General features: G+C 41.6%; 1 protein-coding gene and 1 long non-coding RNA gene across 2 annotated transcripts in view; one reads left to right on the forward strand and one right to left on the reverse strand.

Moving 5' to 3' along the window:
• The window catches only part of LOC311127976, a 1,008,662-nt gene that overhangs the window by 651,478 nt on the left and 333,283 nt on the right, over positions 1 to 23,901 (reverse strand). The window lies entirely within an intron of this gene.
• LOC311127969 (erbin-like) overlaps positions 3,488 to 23,901 on the forward strand; it is a 142,170-nt gene continuing 121,756 nt past the window's right edge. Inside the window, exon 1 of the mRNA XM_084159885.1 lies at positions 3,488 to 4,082. The gene's annotated coding sequence lies outside the window, so the exon portion shown is untranslated. The remainder of the gene's footprint in view (positions 4,083 to 23,901) is intronic.

The following is a 23,901-nucleotide window of genomic DNA, read 5'->3' on the forward strand; positions in this document are numbered from 1 at the left end:
GAGTAAAAATGTGCTTTACAAGTGACATAATACTGGCTATCATAAGGTGAATGCACCAATTTGTAAGTCGCTCTGGATAAGAGCGTCTGCTAAATGACGTAAATGTAAATGTAATAATAAGTTGCATGGACTCACTCTGTGTGCAATAATAGTGTTTAACATGAATTTTGAATGACTACCTCATCTCTGTACCCCACACATACAATTATCTGTAAGGTCCCTCAGTCGAGCAGTGCATTTCAAACACAGATTCAACCACAAAGACCAGGGAGGTTTTCCAATGCCTCGAAAAGAAGGGCACCTATTGGTAGATGGGTAAAAAATAAGAAAGCAGACATTGAATATCCCTTTGAGCATGGTGACGTTATTAATTACACTTTGGATGGTGTATCAATAAACCCAGTCACTACAAAGATACAGGCATCCTTCCTAACTCAGTTGCTGGAGAGGAAGGAAACCACTCAGGGATTTCACCATGAGGCCAATGTTGACTTAAAACAGTTACAGAGTTTAATGGCTGTGATAGGAGAAAACAGGATGGATCAACAACATTGTAGTTACTCCACAATACTAACCAAATTGACAGAGTGAAAAGAAGGAAGCCTGCACATAATAAAAAATATTCCAAAACATGCATCATGTTTGCAACAAGGCACTAAAGTAATACTGCAAAAAATGTGGCAAAGCAATAATCTTTTCGTCCTGAATACAAACTGTTATGTTTTGGGCAAATCCAATACAACACGTTACTGAACACCACTCTCCATATTTTCAAGCATGGTGGTGGCTGCATGTTATGGGTATGCTTGTAATTGTTAATGACTGGGGAGTTTTTCAGGATAAAAAATAAATGGAATGGAGAAAAGCACAGGCAAAATCCTAGAAGAAAACCTGGTTCAGTCCGCTTTCCACCAGACACTGGTAGATGAATTCACCTTTCAGCAGGACAATAACCTAAAACACTAGTCCAAATCGACACTGGAGTTGCTTACCAACAAGACAGTGAATGTTCCTGAGTAACCGTTTTGACTTAAATTTACTTGAAAATCTATGGCAAGACCTGAAAATGTTGTCTAGCAATGATCAACAACCTATTTGACAGGGCTTGAATAATTTTTTAAAGAATAATGGGCAAATGTTGCACAATCCAGGTGTGAAAATCTCTTCGAGACTTACCCAGAAAGACTCACAGCTGTGATTGCTACCAAAGGTGCTTCTACAAAGTATTGACTCAGGGGTGTGAATACTTATGTAAATTCGATATTTTTGTATTTCATTTTCAATAAATGTGCAAACATTTCTAAAAACATGTTTTCACTTTGTCATTATGGGGAATTGTGTGTAGATGGGTGAGGAAAAACATATATTTAATCCATTTTGAATTCAGGCTGTAACGCAACAGCATGTGGAATAAGTCAAACGGTATCAATAATTTCTGAATGCACTGTACCAGTTGTTATTGTATTCCATGTTTAATTGTGTTTATTGTTTGAGTGCCATAGTAGTAAGGTGGGAGTGTTCCTTCACATGAAAGGGTTTGTTTTGTGTGAGAAATGCTGTGCTACCTTGGTATTTGATGACTATATATAGTCATATATTCTGGCAAAGCTGGGAACATAAAAGACAACTGCAAAAGTATGATCATTTTTACTTGGTCAATGTGAAAAGGTACAGGATCTCAAAAAGATGACAATACTTGTGTTATATTTTCAGTGAAAAGTACTTTAATCACAATTACATTTTCCATTACTATGCCTATTACTACGCCTATTACTACGACGATTTGTGAATTAATAAAAGAACAAACCTGCTTTTTGGCTTTTCACTGGTCAGACTATCGGACAAACCTCAATTGTTATTTATTTGAGTGTCCACAAGGGGGAGACAAAACATCATACATCATCACATTACACTGACCATTGTACATTTGGGCCAGTTTCCAGGATCCGGACGCAGATTAATCCTATTCCTTGACTAAAAAGCACTTCAATTGAGATTCTCAATTGGGCAAGCTTTTCAGTCCAGAGGTAGATGTAATCCATTGGTTTCCACTCTCTGGCTAGGCTGGAACATCGTGGCAGAATCCCCTCTTGAAATGGAATTTGCCCACAAGGTGATGTATAAATCATATTCATTCAAATGCTGTTCATATTCGTTAAAATTCAGTATATCCTATTGCACTTGTAGCTACATTGATGGTCTTCAGTCTCTCTGTTGTATTTGGGAGATATTTATTTAACCAAATGTGTAGGATGATCCCAGCCCTGCTAGGCACTAGTCTAGTAGACTACATTTGATGTATAGATGTGTCTGCCTCAGAATTGTTATGTCATGTCACAACAACCCTTATTCCCCAATTCATCTTCACAGGGGGGGACAGCTTTACATGGGGGGGCATTTTCCCTACAAAAGGAGATTATAATTTATTCACAAGGCCCTGTTCCAATATGGCTGTGTTCAGACAGGCAGCCCAATTCTGATTTTTTTTCTCTCACTAATTGGTCTAATTTTAACCAATCAGATCAGCTCTGTAAAATATCTGATGTGAAAAGTTCTGATGTAAAAAAGACCAATTAGTGGAAAAAAATATCAGAATTGGGCTGTCTGTCTAAATGCAGCCCAAGATCATTTTTCATTTCCTCCCTTACATTTTAGTCATTTAGCAGACACTCTTATCCAGAGCGACTTACAGGAGCAATTAGGGTTACGTGCACATCGACATATTTTTCACCTAGTCGGCTAAGGGATTAGAACCAGCGACCTTTCGGTTGCTAGCACAACGCTCTTACTCACTAAGCTACCTTGAAGCAATCACTGATCTGACCCTATAAATGATTGATGAAAGCTATGCAGTGGATCATTACTTCAATCTATTCAAATGGTATCAGTGATTACATCAAGGAAGGGAGGAAAATCTAGATCATGCATCAAGTTATTATAGTGACATTCCATCACCACCATCACTTTACTTGACGTTCCATCACAACCATCGCTTCACTCTCGGAAGAATCTCAATTGCATTCTTCTTGTGTCCTCTCCGCACCTCTTTCTCAGAACCCATTGGATGAGAAAGCCAGAGGTCCCTACCCTCTGACCTTCTCCTCCAATGGGTTTTGAGAAGGAGCTGAGGAGAGAGGACACGAGGAGTATCCAATTGAGATTCTCCCACTGTGTGAGTGAATATGCCCTTTGCCATGTCTCTCACTGGACCTAAGACAAGTATTGTTCACACAATACCAAATTGTTTTCCAAATAATAGTTTTCGGTTGTTAAAATAACGTTCCAAATAATTGTGAGTATCAACATAGCAGCAAATAATCAACTGTAAAATATGTCCTACCTCTCCACAAACCGCATTGGTGAACATAATTTACTAACGACTGATACACCATTTTCATTGGTTATATTAACATGCCCATCAGGTATGCGCTCAGATGCAGGGTTGTCGCCGCACTGGATTGACTGACTGGGCCAACGATACAGCCGCATACACTGGCGTTGGCTCGTTAGACTGGCCAACTCTGTGTTTCATCGTGAATTGTGTGTTCTTGCTACAAACAAGATGTATGCATACATTTTTGAATGACAAAAAGAACAAGAGATTAGGATTGAAAACATTGGCGTGCGGCGTTCTTCAGACGAAAGGATTCTGTTTTGGCGGTTGTGGATTTTTTGCTTTTGCCTTTTGTATTTCCTTGGCTGTTGTGGACATTTTGGATTCCTTCTTAGTTTTAATGTTCGTTTTTATATTTTTACCCAAATATAGCTAGTATCAAAACGAATAATTTTATGTCCCCCGTTTATTTTAGTAATCGCTTTTTGTTTATTTATTGTCTGACACACTGGACACTGTTTTTCAGCGAGACGCAAACTCGGAACAATAAACAACTTTTTAGGGGATTGGTCTCGCGAAAGAATGCGTTTGACTGGTTAGCTAGCCAGCTAGCTAGGTGTACTTTGAGTGGATGCTTGGAGGAAACAAACGTTGTCGGCCAGCGAATTTATACCGTTTAAAACGTTCGTGGATTTAACAATTTTCGGACTATATATCAAATGAGAAACTAATTCGACACCATTTTATGGTAAGTGAAGTCTGCTAACGACACTCGTTATATCACTGTAGCGATTGGCTGGTGTGTGGTCGCGAGCTAACGCGTTAGCTAGCTACCTAGTCGCTAGCCGGGGGGGGGCATTCCCGCAAACTTGCACTCTTTACAGGTGGATTTCCTTAGGAAGGGGTTGGCTAACTATTAATTACTAATGAAATGGCGTTGGTTAGTTATATTGTGGTATCACAAACTAGATAGTTTGCTGATGGTTTTACAAGCGGCAATATCACAATCTGGCAATTACTCTATTGTTTTGTTTTCTTACACTGGAATGTCAAATCTAACGTTAATGTAGCTACTGTTTACTTTCCACTAACGTTAAGCGAACTGACGTTAGCTACGTTAATAGCTAGCTAGAAGGCTACCAACCTACAGCCCAATTAATTGTTATCTGACATTGTTTAGAGGCACGAGTCCTGTTTATTGACAATCAGTATAACGCGGAAATAAGAGGCCAGCTAACGAGATTCAATGTATGTTGTTCATCGCTTCCTGTGCCGAACACCTTCGGTTCGTATTCGAGGACATATTTCCTATATTCGACCTCTTGGCATTTTCATTTAATTAACGTTCCCCTTTGTTAATAAGATTAGCTATCTACTTTCCCAAATTAGCTAACTTCAATCATTTGGCTTTGATCCTGTATTACTGATGTGAGGCTAATCTCACGACTGATTATTCTGATAGTGATAAGAATGCATCTAATGGCATTCTCACTATAGCTACCTAGCTAGAATGATTAGAACCCTGTAATGACTCTGAGATCTTACAGTGGGAGGTGAAAATTCTATTAAAACATGAAGCTGGGAATTTCAATGTAATATGTAACCCTCTGATTCGTTAACCTTTTGTATTATTTAGCCTGGATAAGTAGTCTATTACTAGTGTTACCTGTGAGCCACCCTATGCTTAGTCAATGGAGTAAAGGCAGTCTTTTTTTCTTCTTAAAAAATGAATACAAAATTACTGGTTTGTTACTTTTGTGGTTAGGTGAGCCTAGCGAATTAGCAGGTAAGTAATCTAACAGGATAGGTTTGAGGCACTTGGTAGGCTCATCTTCACTGTGGATTATCACACTCACAACTCCACACCACAACACCTCAGGTTATTATAACTATCCAAAGGTGAACCTGTTGATCTGACAACCTGAGCCGTTCATTAATTGTGGCAACTGGGGATAATGCAAGGCACAGGTCAAGTCACACTAATCAAGTCCTCTTATTAACAGGGTCTGTTTTTAGCTCTGCTAACAGTCTTAGTCAAGCTATGCTGTACAGAAAACATATCTGGCTTTGAAGCAGACCTTTTTAAAACAGTCATCCTATAAAGAGCTTGCCGGTGAGGTTACCATCCTCTTACAGGTAGTTTCTCTACCGCACCTGCAGTCTCGACCTCTGAATGCTCCGCTATGAAAAGTCATCTGACATTTACTGAGTTGCTGACCTATTGCACCATCTGTAACCACTGTGGTTATTATTTGACCCTGCTGGTCATCTATGAACGTTTGAACATCTTGAAGAACGATCTGACCTTAATTGCTATGTACTCTTATAATCTCCATCGGGCATAGCCAGAAGAGGACTGGCCACCCCTCAGAGCCTGGTTCCTCTAGGTTTCTTCCTAGGTTCCTGCCTTTGTAGGGTGTTTTTCTTAGCCACCGTGCATCTACATCTGTATTGCTTGCTCTTTGGGGTTTTAGGCTGGGTTTCTGTGTAAGCACTTTGTGACATCTGCTGATGTAAAAAGGCTTTATAAATACATTTGATTGACATACAGCAGCAGACGAGAGGGAGCATATCACGTTTTTTTTGACTGATCTTGTTGGTTGGATTGATTCCTTTTAACCATGCCTTGCTCTAAAGGAAGTAGGCGACTTGCATTTTGGTTAGTTTAATATGATAGCCTAAAACACATGTAGCTAAAACAAAAATCTGTTTAATCTGTGATGATTCTGTGATACTTTTTCCATGGCAAAAATGAAAACACGAAGCAAATCTGCATTCCCAGTCCTGTGAAATCCGTAGATTAGGGCCTAATTATTATTATTATTATTTTTAACTTGATTGATTTCCTTATATGAACTGTAACTCAGTAAAATCTTTGAAATTGTTGCATTTATATTTTTGTTCAGTATAATTTGTTGTCAATGTTACCAATTTGAATAAATGTATTTTATGTGCAAATTTATTGTTTTTCTTACATTAAAATTTCAAGGAGAATTTCACTGTAAATGTAAAGCATTATACTGGCACCAGAGTTGCCATCTTAATACTGTAATTTTGCTTTACAGCAGAGATGCTGTAATATTTTACAGCACTCTGTTCCCTACTGTAGAAACATATTACAGCATCCCTGCTGTACATTTACAGGGATGCTGTAATGTTTTACAGTAAGGAAAATAGTGCTGTAAAATGCATTTCTTCAAATTGGTAACAACATTAACAAATTATACTGAATGAAAATATACATGCAACAATTTCAAAGACTACTGAGTTACAGTTCATATAAGGAAATCAGTCAATTGAAATAAATTCATTAGGCCCTAATCTATGGATTTCACATGACTGGGAATACAGATATGCATCTGTTGGTCACCGATACCTTAAAAAAAACGGGTAGTGGTGTGGATCAGAAAACCAGTCAGTAGCTGGTGTGACCATCATTTGCCTCATGCAGCGCGACACATCTCCTTCGCATAGAGTTGATCAGGCTGTTGATTGTGGACTGTGGAATGTTGTCCCACTCCTCTTCAATGGCTGTGCAAAGTTGCTGGGTATTGGCGGGAACTGGAACACGCTGTCAATCCAGAGCATCCCAAACATGCTCAATGGGTAACATGTCTGGGTAAGTATGCAGACCATGGAAGAACTGGGACATTTTCAGCTTCCAGGAATTGTGTACAGATCCTTGCGACATGGGGCTGTGCATTATCATCCTGAAACATGAGGTGATGGCGGCGGATGAATGGCACGACAATGGGCCTCAGGATCTCGTCACGGTATCTCTGTGCATTCAAATTGCCATCGATAAAATGCAGTTCTGTTCGTTGTCTGTAGCTTATGCCTTCCCATACCATAACCCCACCGCCACCATGGGGCACACTGTTCACAACGCTGACATCAGCAAAACGCTCGCCGACACAACGCCATACACATGGTCTGCGGTTGTGAGGCTGGTTGAACATACTGCCAAATTCTCTAAAACGACGTTGGAAGCGACTTATGGTAGGGAAATGAACATTACATTCTCTGGCATCAGCTCCGGTGGACATTCCTGCAGTCAGCATGCCAATTGCACGTTCCATCAAAACGTGAGACATCTGAGGTATTGTGTAGTGTGACAAAACTGCACATTTTTGAGTGGCCTTTTGTCCCTACCACAAGGTGCACCTGTGTAATGATCATGCTTTTTAATCAGCTTCTCGATATGCCACACCTGTCAGGTGGATGGAATATCTTGGCAAAGGAGAAATGCTCACTAACAGGGGTTTAAACAAATTTGTGCCCAAAAAATTATGTGTATGGAACATTTCTGGGATCTTTTATTTCAGCTCATGAAACATGGGATGAACACTTTACATGTTGCGATTATATTTTTGTTCAGTGTAACAACTGTATTGACAATAAAGTAACAGTTAACACATACTGTATGTAACCAAATAAGAGCATCATTACAACACTAATTTAAAAATGATATTGTGTGTGGGAGAGGGAGTTAAAATTGGGATTGTGTACAGGCGGTGAAGCACAACTGGGCAGGAGAGCATCTGAGAGAGAAGTCAGCGCAGCATCCGGTGTTCCTCATGGGGCTCGGTAAGAATCCTCCTCAGTGATGATTTGTTAGCTATTCTCACCCTTAATTTGAACAAGCATAGAAAAATAAAGAAGAGAATGAGAGACAGAGCGCACCAGGGCTGTTACTCTGTGGGTAAAAAGACCGGTGACAAGGGACATATCAAGCTGGTGTATGTGTGTTACCTCGCTTGAGGTCTTGATTCAAACTCTGTGAATTCTTGGAATAATGGCGCAATGTAGAGGTTGAGAACAGCTGGCTTCCTCTTGGCCACCTTGTCATGCACTTTGGCCCATCTTCAGGGTTCATAATCTTGGGTTGATTAGAACCTACAGCATACAGTGCATTTGGGAAGTATTCAGACCCCTTGACTTTTTCCACATTTTGTTACGTTACAGCCCTAAAATTGATTCAATAAAAAAAAATCCTCATCAATGTCCAAACACTACCCCATAATGACAAAGCGAAAACAGGTTTTTAGAAATCTTTGCAAATGTAAAAAAACAAAACAAAAACATATTTTCTTAAGTATTCAGACCCTTTGCTATGAGACTCGAAATTGAGCTCAGGTGCATCCTGTTTCCATTGATCACCCTTGAGATGTTTCTACAACTTGATTGGAGTCCACCTGTAGCAAATTCAATTGATTGGACATGATTTGGAAATGCACACACCTGTCTATGTAAGGTCCCACAGTTGACAGTGCATGTCAGAGCAAAACCAAGCCATGAGGTCGAAGGAATTGTCTGTAGAGCTCTGAGACAGGATTGTGTCGAGGCACAGATCTGGGGAAGGGTACCAAAACATTTCTGCAGCATTGAAGGTCTCCAAGAACAAATTGGCCTCCATCATTCTTAAATGGAAGAAGTTTGGAACCACAAAGACTCTTCCTAGAGCTGGCCGCCTGGACAAACTGAGCAATCGGGGGAGAAGGGCCTGGGTCAGGGAGGTGACCAAGAACCCAATGGTCACTCTGACAGAGCTCTAGAGTTCATCTGTGGAGATGGGAGAACCTTCCAGAAGGACAACCATCTCTGCAGCATTCCACCAATCAGGCCTTTATGGTAGAGTGGCCAGACGGAAGGCACTCCTCAGTAAAAGCCACATGACAGCCCGCTTGGAGTTTGCCAAAAGGTACCTAAATGATTTTCAGACCATGAGAAACAAGATTCTCTGGTCTGATGAAACCAAGATTGAACTCTTTGGCCTGAATGCCAAGTGTCCCGTCTGGAGGAAACCTGGCACCATCCCTACGGTGAAACATGGTGGTGGCAGCATAATGTTGTGGGGATGATTTTCAGTGGCATGGACTGGGAGACTAGTCAGGATCGAGGGAAAGATGAACGGAGAAAAGTACAAATCCTTGATGAAAACCTGCTCCAGAGCGCTCAGGACCTCAGACTGGGGTGAAGGTTCACCTTCCAACAGGACAACGACCCTAAGCACACAGCCAAGACAACGCAGGAGTGGCTTTGGGACAAGTCTCTGAATGTCCTTGAGTGGCCCAGCCAGAGCCCGGACTTGAACACGATCGAATATCTCTGGAGAGACCTGAAAATAGCTGTGCAGCGACGCTCCACATCCAACCTGACAGAGCTTGAGAGGATCTGCAGAGAAGAATGGGAGAAACTCCCCAAATACAGGTGTGCCAAGCTTGTAGCGTCATACCCAAGAAGACTTGAGGCTGTAATCGCTGCTAAAGGTGCTTCAACAAAGTACTGAGTAAAGGGTCTGAGACTTACGTAAGTGATATTTCAGTTATTTTTAAATATAAATGTGCAAAAATGTCAAAACTGTTTTTGCTTTGTCATTATGGGGTATTGTGTGTAGATTGATGAGGCGAATATAAAAAATGGTTAGTGGGGAGAGGCTATACGGACACTCCTGGCCTGCAAAGCGACGATGTATGTTGCGTTATTTAGAGCAGAGTGAATTGAATCACACGATTGTGACTGCAAAGGAGGACACTGTGTCCCTGTGTTGTTGCCATTCATTCTCTCCCCATTTAGTAGACTATATCAAATCAAATTTTATTGGTCACAGACATTACAGTGAAATGCTTACTTACAGCCCTTAACCAACAGTGCATTTATTTTAAACAAAAAAAGTAAAAATAAAACAACAACAAAAAAAATGTTGAGAAAAAAAAGAGCAGAAGTAAAATAAAGTGACAGTAGGGAGGCTATATATACAGGGGGGTACCGTTGCAGAGTCAATGTGCGGGGGCACCGGCTAGTTGAGGTAGTTGAGGTAATATGTACATGTGGGTAGAGTTAAAGTGACTATGCATAAATACTTAACAGAGTAGCAGCAGCGTAAAAAGGATGGGGTGGGGGGGCAGTGCAAATAGTCCGGGTAGCCATGATTAGCTGTTCAGGAGTCTTATGGCTTGGGGGTAGAAGCTGTTGAGAAGTCTTTTGGACCTAGACTTGGCACTCCGGTACCGCTTGCCGTGCGGTAGCAGAGAGAACAGTCTATAACTAGGGTTGCTGGAGTCTTTGACAATTTTGAGAGTGACATGTAGATGGCTACCAATATTAGTTATTTCTTGTGTAGGCTGCTGTCCTACTATCTAATCATGGGAGGGAATTAAAATTGGCCATGTTACTAACTACCACTGGCGACAATGTGATAGGCTACAGCTGCCCACTGCACCTTAGGTCGACAGGCACCTCACAACACCGGTGCACTGGTCATTCAAGATCGGCTTTAGCGGCTCGCATGTAGGTGGCCCACAACCTGGTTTATGTGTAAAATGCGCCCGTCAAGCCGGAAAAAATGTTGCGCCGGTAATAAATGGGTCATATCTTTTGAACTGCTAGAAACAAGCCATTTTCTCTGTAGTAATGGTAAGAACATGCCGGTCAGTTTCTCTAGGTCGCACAAAGATATTTACAAGCAATTTAGAGCAGACTGAAATAGCTTGTGTCAACTTGAGAAAGCTAGCAAATGTTACCTAGCTAGGTTTGCTAAGAAAACATACAGTAATTCAACGTTGGCTATCAATAAAGATACTCATAAACAAATCAAGGTACCTACCCAGCAGCTGCTGAAAATATTCTTCCACTTCAGTCGCTTCAAGAAGATGTTTACTAAAATAGTCTGAGCTTCATGTCTCACCCGACAGCATGAGGTTGGCGCCTGAAACGGATTATTTGAATCTACAGTAGGCATAAGCAATTACTGTAAAGAAATACAGTATGTTTGTAGTTTTTACAGGAGGCTTCCAATTACAGTTAACATTATTTTCCAGCATTTTACCCACAATGCAGTGCAATCTACAGCATTAATGCTGTATGACACATTTACGGTATTTTACTGCGCGTTCTACAGTCGTGGTCAAAAGTTTTGAGAATGACAATAATATTAATTTTCACCACGTCTGCTGCCTCAGTTTTTATGATGGCAATTTGCATATACTCCAGAATGTTATGAAGAGTGATCAGATGAATTGCAATTAATTGCAAAGTCCCTCTTTGCCATGAAAATGAACTTAATCCCCCAAAAACATTTCCACTGCATTTCAGCCCTGCCACAAAAGGACCAGCTGACATCATGTCAGTGATTCTCTCGTTAACACAGGTGAGAGTGTTGACGAGGACAAGGCTGGAGATCACTCTGTCATGCTGATTGAGTTAGAATAACAGACTGGAAGCTTTAAAAGGAGGGTGGTGCTTGAAATCATTGTTCTTCCTCTGTTAACCATGGTTACCTGCACGGAAACACGTGCCGTCATCATTGCTTTGCACAAAAAGGGTTTCACAGGCAAGGATATTGCTGCTAGTAAGATTGCACCTAAATCAACCATTTATCGGATCATCAAGAACTTCAAGGAGAGCGGTTCAATTGTTGTGAAGAAGGCTTCAGGGCCATCTCCTAAAGTTGATTCAGCTGTGGGATCGGGGCACCACCAGTGCAGAGCTTGCTCAGGAATGGCAGCAGGCAGGTGTGAGTGCATCTGCACGCACAGTGAGGCGAAGACTTTTGGAGGATGGCCTGGTGTCAGGATGGCCTGGTGTCCCTGATGTTTTTCTCTCCAGGAAAAACATCAGGGACAGACTGATATTCTGCAAAAAGGGTACAGGAATTGGACTGCTGAGGACTGGGGTAAAGTCATTTTCTCTGATGAATCCCCTTTCCGATTGTTTGGGGCATCGGGGGAAAAAAGCTTGCCCGGAGAAGACGAGGTGAGCGCTACCATCTGTCCTGTGTCATGCCAACAGTAAAGCATCCTGAGACCATTCATGTGTGGGGTTGCTTCTCAGCCAAGGGAGTGGGCTCACTCACAATTTTGGCTAAGAACACAGCCATGAATAAAGAATGGTACCAACACATCCTCCGAGAGCAACTTCTCCCAACCATCCAAGAACAGTTTGGTGACGAACATTGCCTTTTCCAACATGATGGAGCACCTTGCCATAAGGCAAAAGTGTTAACTAAGTGGCTCGGGGAACAAAACATCGACATTTTGGGTCTATGGCGAGGAAACTCCCCAACCCTTAATCCCATTGAGAACTTGTGGTCGATCCACAAGAGGCAGGTGGACAAACAAAAACCCACAAATTCTGACAAACTCCAAGCATTGATTATGCAAGAATGGGCTGCCATCAGTCAGGATGTGGCCCAGAAGTTATTTGACAGCATGCCAGGGCGGATTGCAGAGATCTTGAAAAACAAGGGTCAACACTGCAAATCTTGACTCTTTGCATAAACTTAATGTAATTGTCAATAAAAGCCTTTGACACTTATGGAATGCTTGTAATTATACTTCAATATACCACAGTAACATCTGACAAACACATCTAAAAACACTGAAGCAGCAAACTTTGTGAAGACCAATACTTGTGTCATTCTCAACTTTTGACCACGACTGTACAGTGTTTTACTGTTGAAATTACAGAAAAGTCTTAGTATACCTTTGATTATGCCAGTTCCACTGGCTCGGCAAATATCCAGCTGTACAAAAGGATTATGTGGAGAGATTTGATGTAAAATTGACTTGAATTTGCCAAGACCTCAGATTTTCCACAAAACACAACAAACAGTTCTCGAGAGGACACGTCGTAGGCTATTTTTGGCAGACTCCCACATTTCAGATTTTTGAGGAAGGTGATATTGTATGCTCGATCGGGAAGAACTTGTGATGGCCCGTATTTCTCTAACCACCTGTGCATGTCAAGCAATAGGCTAGTTGCAAAACAACACAGAAGAACATCAAAAATTCCAAAATAGGACTCGGTGGAGCAAGGCCTGGGCTATATATCAAATAAATTTGAATGAATGTTTTAGCGCGATATTCCAAATGCCTGTATCGCAATATCGTCTCCTTCGCTCCTGCTGTGCTGTGCGCACCTTCCCATTTACTCACACACACCAAGCCCCTCCCCCTGCCACTCACAACAACAAAGATGAGAGATCACTTCTTCATCTCTGATGAGCAGTTTCGCTATTTGCATTTGAGGTTTGGTCCAACAGAATCGTCATATGAACACCGAAAGACATTGAGACATTATTTTACTGTAATAGAGGACGATACCCTTTTTATGTCTCAACAACTCAAATTTTGCGCCGAGTAGACACTACTAAAATAGGAGTATCAATGAACATTGATTCTGGACAGTTAATGCTCAGTTTGTTGCAGGCGGCATTCATGTACCGCTAGCAGCATTTTAGCCAAAGACACTTATACTAGCTGTTTAGTCTGTGTTTTATGAATGTGCAATAAGCATAAAACACAATTATATAAGGAATTGGCAACTTATTCTCATTCTGAGAAATATGGTAGGCCACTTGATTTCAACGTCAACAAAGTGGACAGGCTAGCATGCTGTTCAAACCGTTAGAGACGGACAGAAGGGGTGTGTTCTAAACAATTCAACTGTTCTATCTTGTTTGCTAGCAAATAGATCCAAGTTGGCTAAACTTGAATTATACTGAAAAAATATATACGCAACATGTAAAGTGTTGGTTTCATGAGCTGAAATAAAATATCCCAGACATTTTCCATACGCACAAAAAGCTTATTTCTCTCAAATGTTGTCCACAATTTTGTTTACATCCCTGTTAGGGAGCGTTTCTCCTTTGCCAAGATAATCCATCCACCTGACAGGTGTAGCATATCAAGAAGCTGATTAAACAGCATGATCATTACACAGGTGCACCTTGTGCTGGAAACAAAAGGCCACTTTTGTCACAAAACACAATGCCACAGATGTCTCAAGTTTTGAGGGAGTGTGCAATTGGCATGCTGACTGCAGGAATGTCCACCAGAGCTGTTGCCAGAGAATTCAATGTTAATTTCTCTACCATAAGTCGCCTCCAACGTCTTTTTAGAGAATTTGGCAGTACGTCCAACTGGCCTCGCAACCGCAGACCGCGTGTAACCACTCCACCCCATGGTTCTGGTTAAATTTGTTACAAAAAGGGCATTTTCATAGACTGACTTGAAAGTCAGATCAGTGATTATTGCGAAAAAGCAGGTGTAACTGTTTTGATAAAATCATTAGTGTTTGTGGAAGGCTTATATTTATCCTAGCTATAAGTTCACAAGCTCAGAATTCATTAGATTATTGCTGACTGTTTGAAATGCAGTCTATTTGACCTTTTTTAATTGTACAACAAAGCTTATTTGGAGAGAACATTGAATTGGCCATAAGTTTGAGATTATTTTTAGGCCATGTCGCCCAGCCCTGCTAGACACTCAAAACAAGACTATGTTATGTCACTGACAATGTTGTAAGCACACCCCGTGTATTTTTCCCTTTGCCTTGCTCATGACTAACAATCATAAGGTGAAATGGATCGGTCTCCTCTCTCGCTCTCAAAACAAATAGTTTGAGATTCATTGCTGCCTTTGCATTGCAAGCAACTGACAAGGCAGGCAACAATGATCCTTAGGAGTTAAGACCCCTCTCACTGGTCAAAACCTACAGTAATGATTTATGGCATTTTCCATGGAGCCTTTTTCTGCTTCACAATGGTCCGATCCGTCCCCCTGGAAAGGAAATATTTAGACGGATCCTCCAGATCCATTACACCAGAGCCATGCGTCAGGACTAAGTGTGTGTGTGTGTAAGTGCTATGGAATGTTTCCATTAAGATGTAGAGTGCCCTGTCTCTCGAGTGCTACTGTATATTCACTGCCTGACTGTATAGCCATGCTTATATCATGTTCTTGGTACTGACTGAGCGTCAGATATACTGTAGATAATTTTATGTTGGTGAGTAAGAAGAAGGCACCCCATGACACCTAGGCCGTACCCATGGGTAAGTTATTGGTTTTGTATTGTTTATTACGTGCCACTTGGAAACAACAATAACTTAGAATGATATAACCTTGAAAACAAGAGGAAACTTATTCAATATGATGCCTCTGAGGCCTTGTAGCCTAATCTCCACTGCTTAAGGCCCAGTAGCTGACTTGGCTACTGTCATGAGGAACCAATGTGTATTGGAGCATGACTCCAGTGTCCTTAGATTGACCTTCATTGATAATCCACATTTGTGGACATTGGGTTGTGAATTTTAAAGAGCTCTATATTGTGTGCTTTATATATCACCCATTTAGCTGCTGCCGGTGATGGCAGTTTTGGAACAGTTGGATTTTCATTTGCGTCCTGAGAATAAGCACAAGCATGCTCTCTTACTCCCTGTCTCTATTTAATCTGATTCACTTTAGAAATGACACTGAAACCACTTTCATCTATGGGGGAGTGGGGGCTGGCCTTTTGGACTGCTAATGTATCCAAGCCCTCCCCCCTGTAGCACAGCAAAGTGACTGTTCCCCCAGTGGCTCCTCTCTAGAAGATAGGACCTATATCAGTCCCTTTGGCTTTGACAGACTCGTGTTCACCGTCACCTTTGACTGATTCCCTGTCCATCTGCCCTTCGCTCAATACATCAAAAGCCAGTCAATTGACATTAATCCAACTGGAAATCAGGAGGCCCCAGAGAATGCTTTTTATCTCTATTTTCACTGGGTTGTGTGGTATTGTCACAAACTACTACATATTTATAGGGAGACACCATGACCGTTTATTTTTGTTCCTGGTCCCTCTGAGCTGCATTGTGTGTGTGTGGGGGGGATTTTTCCCCAGCACTAGGTCTCGACGATTAGTAAAAACAGGTGTTATAGGCTAACGCTAGGCCCGAAGTGGACCAAATCCTGCATACACCCAGCAGCCTGCATATACTCACAGGACAAGGTGTTGAGAACACCCCATAGGTCTACTGCTACTGTCCCACAGTCAAGAGAAAGGCAGTTGGACAGTTTCAGTTGATGTCTGGCTGGCTGGTGTGAATGGAAACCTCATAGCTCCAGCTCCCGAACTCACTCGGAGGGTGTCCTAAAACCAGGGCATTAATTCACAAGAGTTTGTGGAATGCTATTTTGTCGTTTCTGCGGGAGGGCGGCCGTGTTCGTGGGTGGTATAGGAGGAAAGGGCAATCAACATTTAGAAAGGTTTTCATTGTGAGTGTGTGTCTGTGTGTGTTGCCGAGTAAGCAGGAATGGGAACGGTTGTTGGATTAGTGAGGCGAGGGCCTTGTTCCCTGGAGGACTCAAACCCAAAAGAAGCCTGAGTCGGACTAGCACGGCTCCACCATATACACTGACCCTAATGTTGCTGTCTGAGGAGACTGGGCTGTTTGACTAAATGGCAGTAAGCATGATTATACAGTACATTATATCAGTACATTTATTGATAGCAGACATAAAATGCCTGGCTTTTTCCAAGGCACTAGTGTTTTCTGATCTGTAATTGTTTCACACCACCAAATATTGATGCTCATATTTAAATGGCAGCCCATTTTGCATTTCTTTATGCTCGCTTTACTGTAGTTCTCTTTTGTAGGACGTTTCCGAGAGTGATACTGGGACAACAATGGAGAAGAGCGTTTGATGTGTTTTGTATACAGGGATGAGCCCGAGGCATTGAGAGAGCTCTGTTTATGTCGGTGTGAAGATGATGTGTGTTAGGAGGGGTGGCAGCCTTGGTAGCTGTACACAAAAGTGGTTGTTGAAGAAGGCAACACAAAAACACTTTTCTGTATTAGGGCTAAATAAACCATGATCTCACAAGATGACACTGTCAGAACTAGGGCTGTGGCGGTCATGACATTTTGTCAGGCGGTGATTGTCAAGCAAATAACTGCCGGTTTCACGGTAATTTACTGTTATTAACATAAACACTTAGCATCTCCTGGCTTCCACACATAGCCTACAAGCCACTGATGCAGACCTTTTGGAACATCTACATTTAAAGTCTAATAAATCCATTATTGAATATAGCCTACACCATCACAATAAATCCATTATTTATTTTAGACAGGTCTAAAGAAACATGATATGAATAAAATGTAGTCTATTTCAGAAGAACAGAATAGCATACTCTGAGTTGGCTATGCCATATGGCTGTGCTCTGCTAATTGAACTGGTGTAGCCAAGATTTGCTTAGAATTCCGTGGCATTATTTTATAGTATGAAGAACACAATTGAACATGCGGCAGGTAGCTTAGTGGGTAAGAGCGTTGTGCCAGTAACCGAAAGGTTGCTGGTTCTAATCCCCGAGCCGACTAGGTGAAAAATCTGTCGATGTGCCCTTAAGCAAGGCACTTAACCCTAATTGCTCCTGTAAGTCGCTCTGGATAAGAGCGTCTGCTAAATGACTAAAATGTAAAATGTAAATGTAAACATAGCTGAATAACATAGAAAGGATGTTTTCTCCAAACGATTTCTGAGGGAGTGTGCACATGCGGCTATTCTGTGTTGAGTGGTTAACAAAGAAACCGGTCCTCCTATCTGCTTAATTTAGAGTTATTTATGCAACTAGAGTTGTGATACAAACGTTTGGCTATAAGTTTTGATTTTTAATACATTCTAAGGCTGCATGATGCGACTAACGATGATTGATTTGAAAAAAGTTGCATGAAAGGCATGTGCTCTGCTTGGTTTCTTGCACAGGCTGTACACACTTCATCAGTATCTCATTCACAATTTGACAAGCACTTGATAATGCCTCTAATTTCCCGTCAGCATCCCCCTAATGTGGCCGTAATGCCCCATTTAAAAAAAATTGCTGTCTTTTGTGGCTAGTGGCAGTTGTGCCCTTGGGCTGAATATAATAATTATAATTCCCTTCTCCCGGCTGTGTGTTCCGAAACACCTCTCACTCACATGGCTCTCTCAGATATCTCAATTCTTACATTTACATTTTAGTGCATACATTTTCATACTGGCCCCCCGTGGGAATTGAACCCACAACCCTGGCGTTGCAAGCGCCATGCTCTACCAACTGAGCTACACATTATTAGCCAATGCCCGGTTCTTCTCACAGGCATCTGTCTCAGCTCCGAAGTAGGCTACAAGTGAAGACAGACACATCGGGACGCAACTGCGGAATTCGCAACGAATTCCGAGGGCATATTGAAGATGTTAGAAGAACTGTCAACATTTACTTTTCGTCAGCCAACAAGATGAGTAGGCCTAACGAACAGCAAAAGGACTAGCTTATGTCACTCTACTATCCCCCATATTACAAAAGCTGACCTATTCTTTTGGTCAACTTGTCCTTTTGTGCGAGAGAAATATTCCAAACATAGTCTGGGACAGTTGTTGGATGCGATAGATCCAAATTAACACAACTACTAGAATCAAAAAAACTGCAACAGATCAGAACTTTTAGCTTAAAATGTTGATAAACTATTAGGCTATTTCTTCACATTATAAGCGCAGCAATGCAAACATTGCAGTACGCTATAAGCGCGAATGTTCCAAAATGCAATCAATTTGCGGGAAACCCGTATTCTCAAAAGTGACCATAAATGCGATTATGCATGTACCGGTAATGCTTTATTATAAAGGTGAATTTTTATGGTGAAAATTATCTTCCCCAAACTTGAAACTCATGCGCCACATATGTATGCCATATGTAAAGCGGATTAATGTGCTTAATTTTACACACTTTAGTTGTGTAACAAACCTTATCAAAATATATAGGCCTATGGGCTAGGATACATGAGGTGTGGAACTATGATTGAAAAAAGGCATGCGCTGTTTCTTACCTTACTGCACACAAGCTAGGCATCATTCACAAGTGATAATGTAATTCACAAGTGATTAGGCTAATATTGTCACCCATCAGACTATTCTTGATTTAATTTTGTCTTTACGTATACTAAATAATATATGTATGAAATTAGTTTAGATTTAGAATGGACCATTGTCATGCAACTGTCTCGGAACAGGGACAGGGGGAAAAAATACTTGTCATCTATGCACTTAAATAGCAAATGGAGGACGCTTTTCCCGTGGTTCATTTTCATGCCAGCCAGGTAGGCTATACTCCTGTTGTAAAACGAAGCAATGTGCTTAATATTAGGAAAGTTGAGAAATAAATATAGTAGGCCTAGCCTATAGAAGAAAGGTGATAGGATCCTCTTTTTAATAGAGGCCATCAAAGCTCTGTTTTCTCACACAATTGCATAGCCTATAGAAATGCTGCGCAACATGAGCTCATGGGCTCTCGTGAAGTGTTTGATTTTCGATAACATTTGCATTGATGTCAGAGTGATTAGAGGGACAATAGCGTGCTGAGTACCAGGCAGTTAGCATGTTTTAGGCTATTAATGACCGTCAGCAGCATCAGCGCTTGGAGAAGCGTAGTTACCGTGACTAAGCGGTCACATGGAATTTGACAGCGTTCATGACTTGTGACTGCCGGTGTGGTGGTAATATGGTCACCGTTATAGGCCTAGTCAGAACTAACAGGTAGGCGGCACCATTAGCAGGGCTTTACGTTAATTTTCTTTACAAGGAGCACGTGCTCCTAAGTTGAAAAATGTAGGAGCACAATGAAAAATATTTGAGGACCGTCCATGATATGGAAATGTATAGTTTCAGTCATGTTTTGAGGCTATACAGTGTTTGTTTACATTTACTTTGTTTACAAACATTGGAAAAACAAGCTAATTTGGGCTTCTGATAGGGTACGACAGTTTAACTAAACTCAAGAGTGATACTCTTCAAGAATCTATGGGTTTATATTAGGGATTAGGGGTGTAACGGTACACGTATTCGTACCGTTCGGTACGGGGACCTCGGTTCGGTCCACACTGTGAACCCGAATGAATAGATCAAAAACAGTAGGCCTATAGGCTATGCCTACGCTGCATTGTATGCCTTGGGTAGATCTGAGCTGAAAAAAACGATGTAAGGCTATTCCATTAAAACAACTAGAGCCTATGCACATATTGTAATCAAAATTAAATCTTAATTGGCGCATTTTAAACTACTTTTGAGAGCTGCAGCCGGGAACTAATTTGCTTCCCAGTAGATTACAACAGCGACGAACAGAGCGTATGTCGCCACTGCTCAACCAGAATAGCCTATGCAGCTGCCAACACCTCGCACATGACACATTTACGCCGACATCACCCCAGTATTCCTACCACCGGAGCGAGACAGAAAAAAAAAAAAACGTAGTCTCCCCTCTGCATTCAAGCAGCCCTTCACAGCTGACTGACCGGACCAAAGAAATTACAGGAGCGGTGGGTATGTTTATAGCCACGGATATGCACCCGTTCCCGGTGGTTGAAAAGAGTAGGGGGTTTCAGCACTGAAAGTGGTCGAGCCACGTTACAAACTTCGCCCTCTCGCACCCATTTCCACAAACAGGTAGTACCCGCTCTATATAAGCAAGCTAAAGCCGAAGTTGTCAATTAATTGGCCAATGCACCCTGTGTTGTGCTTACTACAGATGGATGGACCTCCAGGGCTACAGAGAGCTACTTAACAGTGACAGCCCATCACATTACCCCAGAGTGGGAAATGAGAAGTACCGTGCTACAGACACGTCCCCTTAATGAGTCACACAAGTGCGCATATCTTTCTCTTTGTAAGAAAACATTATAGGATAGGCCTATACAATGTCTGAGCCATGTTTACATATTGATTTCACACGCATATTGCACTTTATTTTAGTGTTGTTGTTGATTAGTAAACATGTTTTTTTTTGTACGAAACCGCAATACGTACTGAACCGTGTATTTGGTGAACCGTTACACCCCTATTAGGGATATAACGATTCAGCGATACTTATCGGTCCCCGGTTTAAATGTTTACGATATGAGTGCATCAGCCCGCAGGACCCCAAACTGATCCAAATGTAGCATGCATCGATTAGAAAATCTATTCAAACGTTACGAATTGGTGGTTCACAATTTTGTTTTGCTTCAATTACTTTCTTTCTAACTTCCGAAAATACCTAATCTTTTGTGATAATTTCGTCCTCTTCATTGACGAAGTAAGCATGTAATTGTGTTGACAATCATTGATCTCCAAGTCATTTTGCATGCTGAACAACCCCAGGCAATATCAGTAGCCTAGTCCAGTGGTTCCCAACCAGGTTTACCAGGACCCCTGGGGGTACTTGTCCTATCCATGGGGGTATTAGTATTTATTAGGATCCACATTAGCCGCTGCAAAAGCAGCAGCTACTCTTCCTGGGGTCCACATGAAACATGACATAATACATAGTACAGAACAATATTATTCAAGGGATGAACTACATACAGTGCTATGAAAAAGTATTTGTCCCCTTTCTAATTTTCTCTACTTTTGCATATTTGTGATACTGAATGTTATCAGATCTTCAACCAAAACCTAATATTAGATAAAGGGAACATAAGTGAACAAATAACACAACAATTACATATTTATTTCACTTCTTAATTATTATGGGACCCATCTCGTCCAAAAAGTTATACTTTTGAATCATCTGTCCATAGAACGTTCTTCCAAGAGTCTTGATGATCATCCAGGTGCTTTTTGGCAAACTTGAGTCAACTTTTTGGAAGAGATGGGTCCCATTATGCCTGGCGAAAACCAAACACTGCATTCCACAGTAAGAACATCATACCAAAGGTCAAGCATGGTGGTGTGATGGTTTGGGGATGCTTTGCTGCCTCAGGACCTGGACGACTTGCCTTAATAGAAGGAACCATTAATTCTGCTCTGTATCAGAGAATTCTACAGGAGAATGTCAGACCATCCGCCTGTGAGCTGAAGCTGAAGCGCAGCTGGGTCATGCAGCAAGACAATGATCCAAAACACACAATCAAGTCTACATGAAAATTGCTAAAAAGCAACAAATTGGAAGTTTTGGAATGGCCTAGTCAAAGTCCAGACCTAATCCCAATTGAGATGTTGTGGCAGGACTTGAAACGAGCAGTTCATGCTTGAAAAGCCACACGTCACTGAGTTAAAGCAGTTCTGCATGCAAGAGTGGGCCAAAATTCCTCCACAGCGACGTGAGAGACTGATCAACAACTACAGGAGTCATTGCAGCTAAAGGTGGCACAACCAGTTATTGAGTGTAAGGGGGCAATTACTTTTTCACACAGGGGAATTGGGTTTTGCATAACTTTGTTTATGAAATAAATACAGTCGGGGGAAAAAAGTATTTAGTCAGCCACCAATTGTGCAAGTTCTCCCACTTAAAAAGATGAGAGGCCTGTAATTTTCATCATAGGTACACGTCAACTATGACAGAAAAATTGAGGGGAAAAAATCCAGAAAATCACATTGTAGGATTTTTTATGAATTTATTTGCAAATTATGGTGGAAAATAAGTATTTGGTCACCTACAAACAAGCTAGATTTCTGGCTCTCACAGACCTGTAACTTATTATTTAAGAGGCTCCTCTGTCCTCCACTCTTTACCTGTATTAATGGCACCTGTTTGATCTTGTTATCAGTATAAAAGACACCTGTCCACAACCTCAAACAGTCACACTCCAAACTCCACTATGGCCAAGACCAAAGAGCTGTCAAAAGACACCAGAAACAAAATTGTAGACCTGCACCAGGCTGGGAAGACTGAATCTGCAAGAGGTAAGCAACTTGGTTTGAAGAAATCAACTGTGGGAGCAATTATTAGGAAATGGAAGACATGCAAAACCACTGATAATCTCCCTCGATCTGGGGCTCCACGCAAGATCTCACCCCGTGGGGTCAACATGATCACAAGAACGGTGAGCAAAAATCCCAGAACCACACGGGGGGACCTAGTGAATGACCTGCAGAGAGCTGGGACCAAAGTAACTAAGCCTACCATCAGTAACACACTACGCCGCCAGGGACTCAAATCCTGCAGTGCGAGACGTGTCCCCCTGCTTAAGCCAGTACATGTCCAGGCCCGTCTGAAGTTTGCTAGAGTGCATTTGGATGATCCAGAAGAGGATTGGGAGAATGTCATATGGTCAGATGAAACCAAAATATAACTTTTTGGTAAAAACTCAACTCGTCGTGTTTGGAGGACAAAGAATGCTGAGTTGCATCCAAAGAACACCATACCTACTGTGAAGCATGGGGGTGGAAACATCATGCTTTGGGGCTGTTTTTCTGCAAAGGGACCAGGACGACTGATCCGTGTAAAGGAAAGAATGAATGGGGCCATGTATCGTGAGATTTTGAGTGAAAACCTCCTTCCATCAGCAAGGGCATTGAAGATGAAACGTGGCTGGGTCTTTCAGCATGACAATGATCCCAAACACACCGCCCGGGCAACGAAGGAGTGGCTTCGTAAGAAGCATTTCAAGGTCCTGGAGTGGCCTAGCCAGTCTCCAGATCTCAACCCCATAGAAAATCTTTGGAGGGAGTTGAAAGTCCGTGTTGCCCAGCGACAGCCCCAAAACATCACTGCTCTAGAGGAGATCTGCATGGAGGAATGGGCCAAAATACCAGCAACAGTGTGTGAAAACCTTGTGAAGACTTACAGAAAACGTTTGACCTGTGTCATTGCCAACAAAGGGTATATAACAAAGTATTGAGAAACTTTTGTTATTGACCAAATACTTATTTTCCACCATCATTTGCAAATAAATTCCATAAAAATCCTACAATGTGATTTTCTGGATTGTTTTTTCTCATTTTGTCTGTCATAGTTGACGTGTACCTATGATGAAAATTACAGGCCTCTCTCATCTTTTTATGTGGGAGAAC

The sequence above is a fragment of the Coregonus lavaretus genome (assembly GCF_964263955.1).
Source record: "Coregonus lavaretus genome assembly, chromosome: 4".
In the NCBI taxonomy this organism is placed as follows: domain Eukaryota; kingdom Metazoa; phylum Chordata; class Actinopteri; order Salmoniformes; family Salmonidae; genus Coregonus; species Coregonus lavaretus.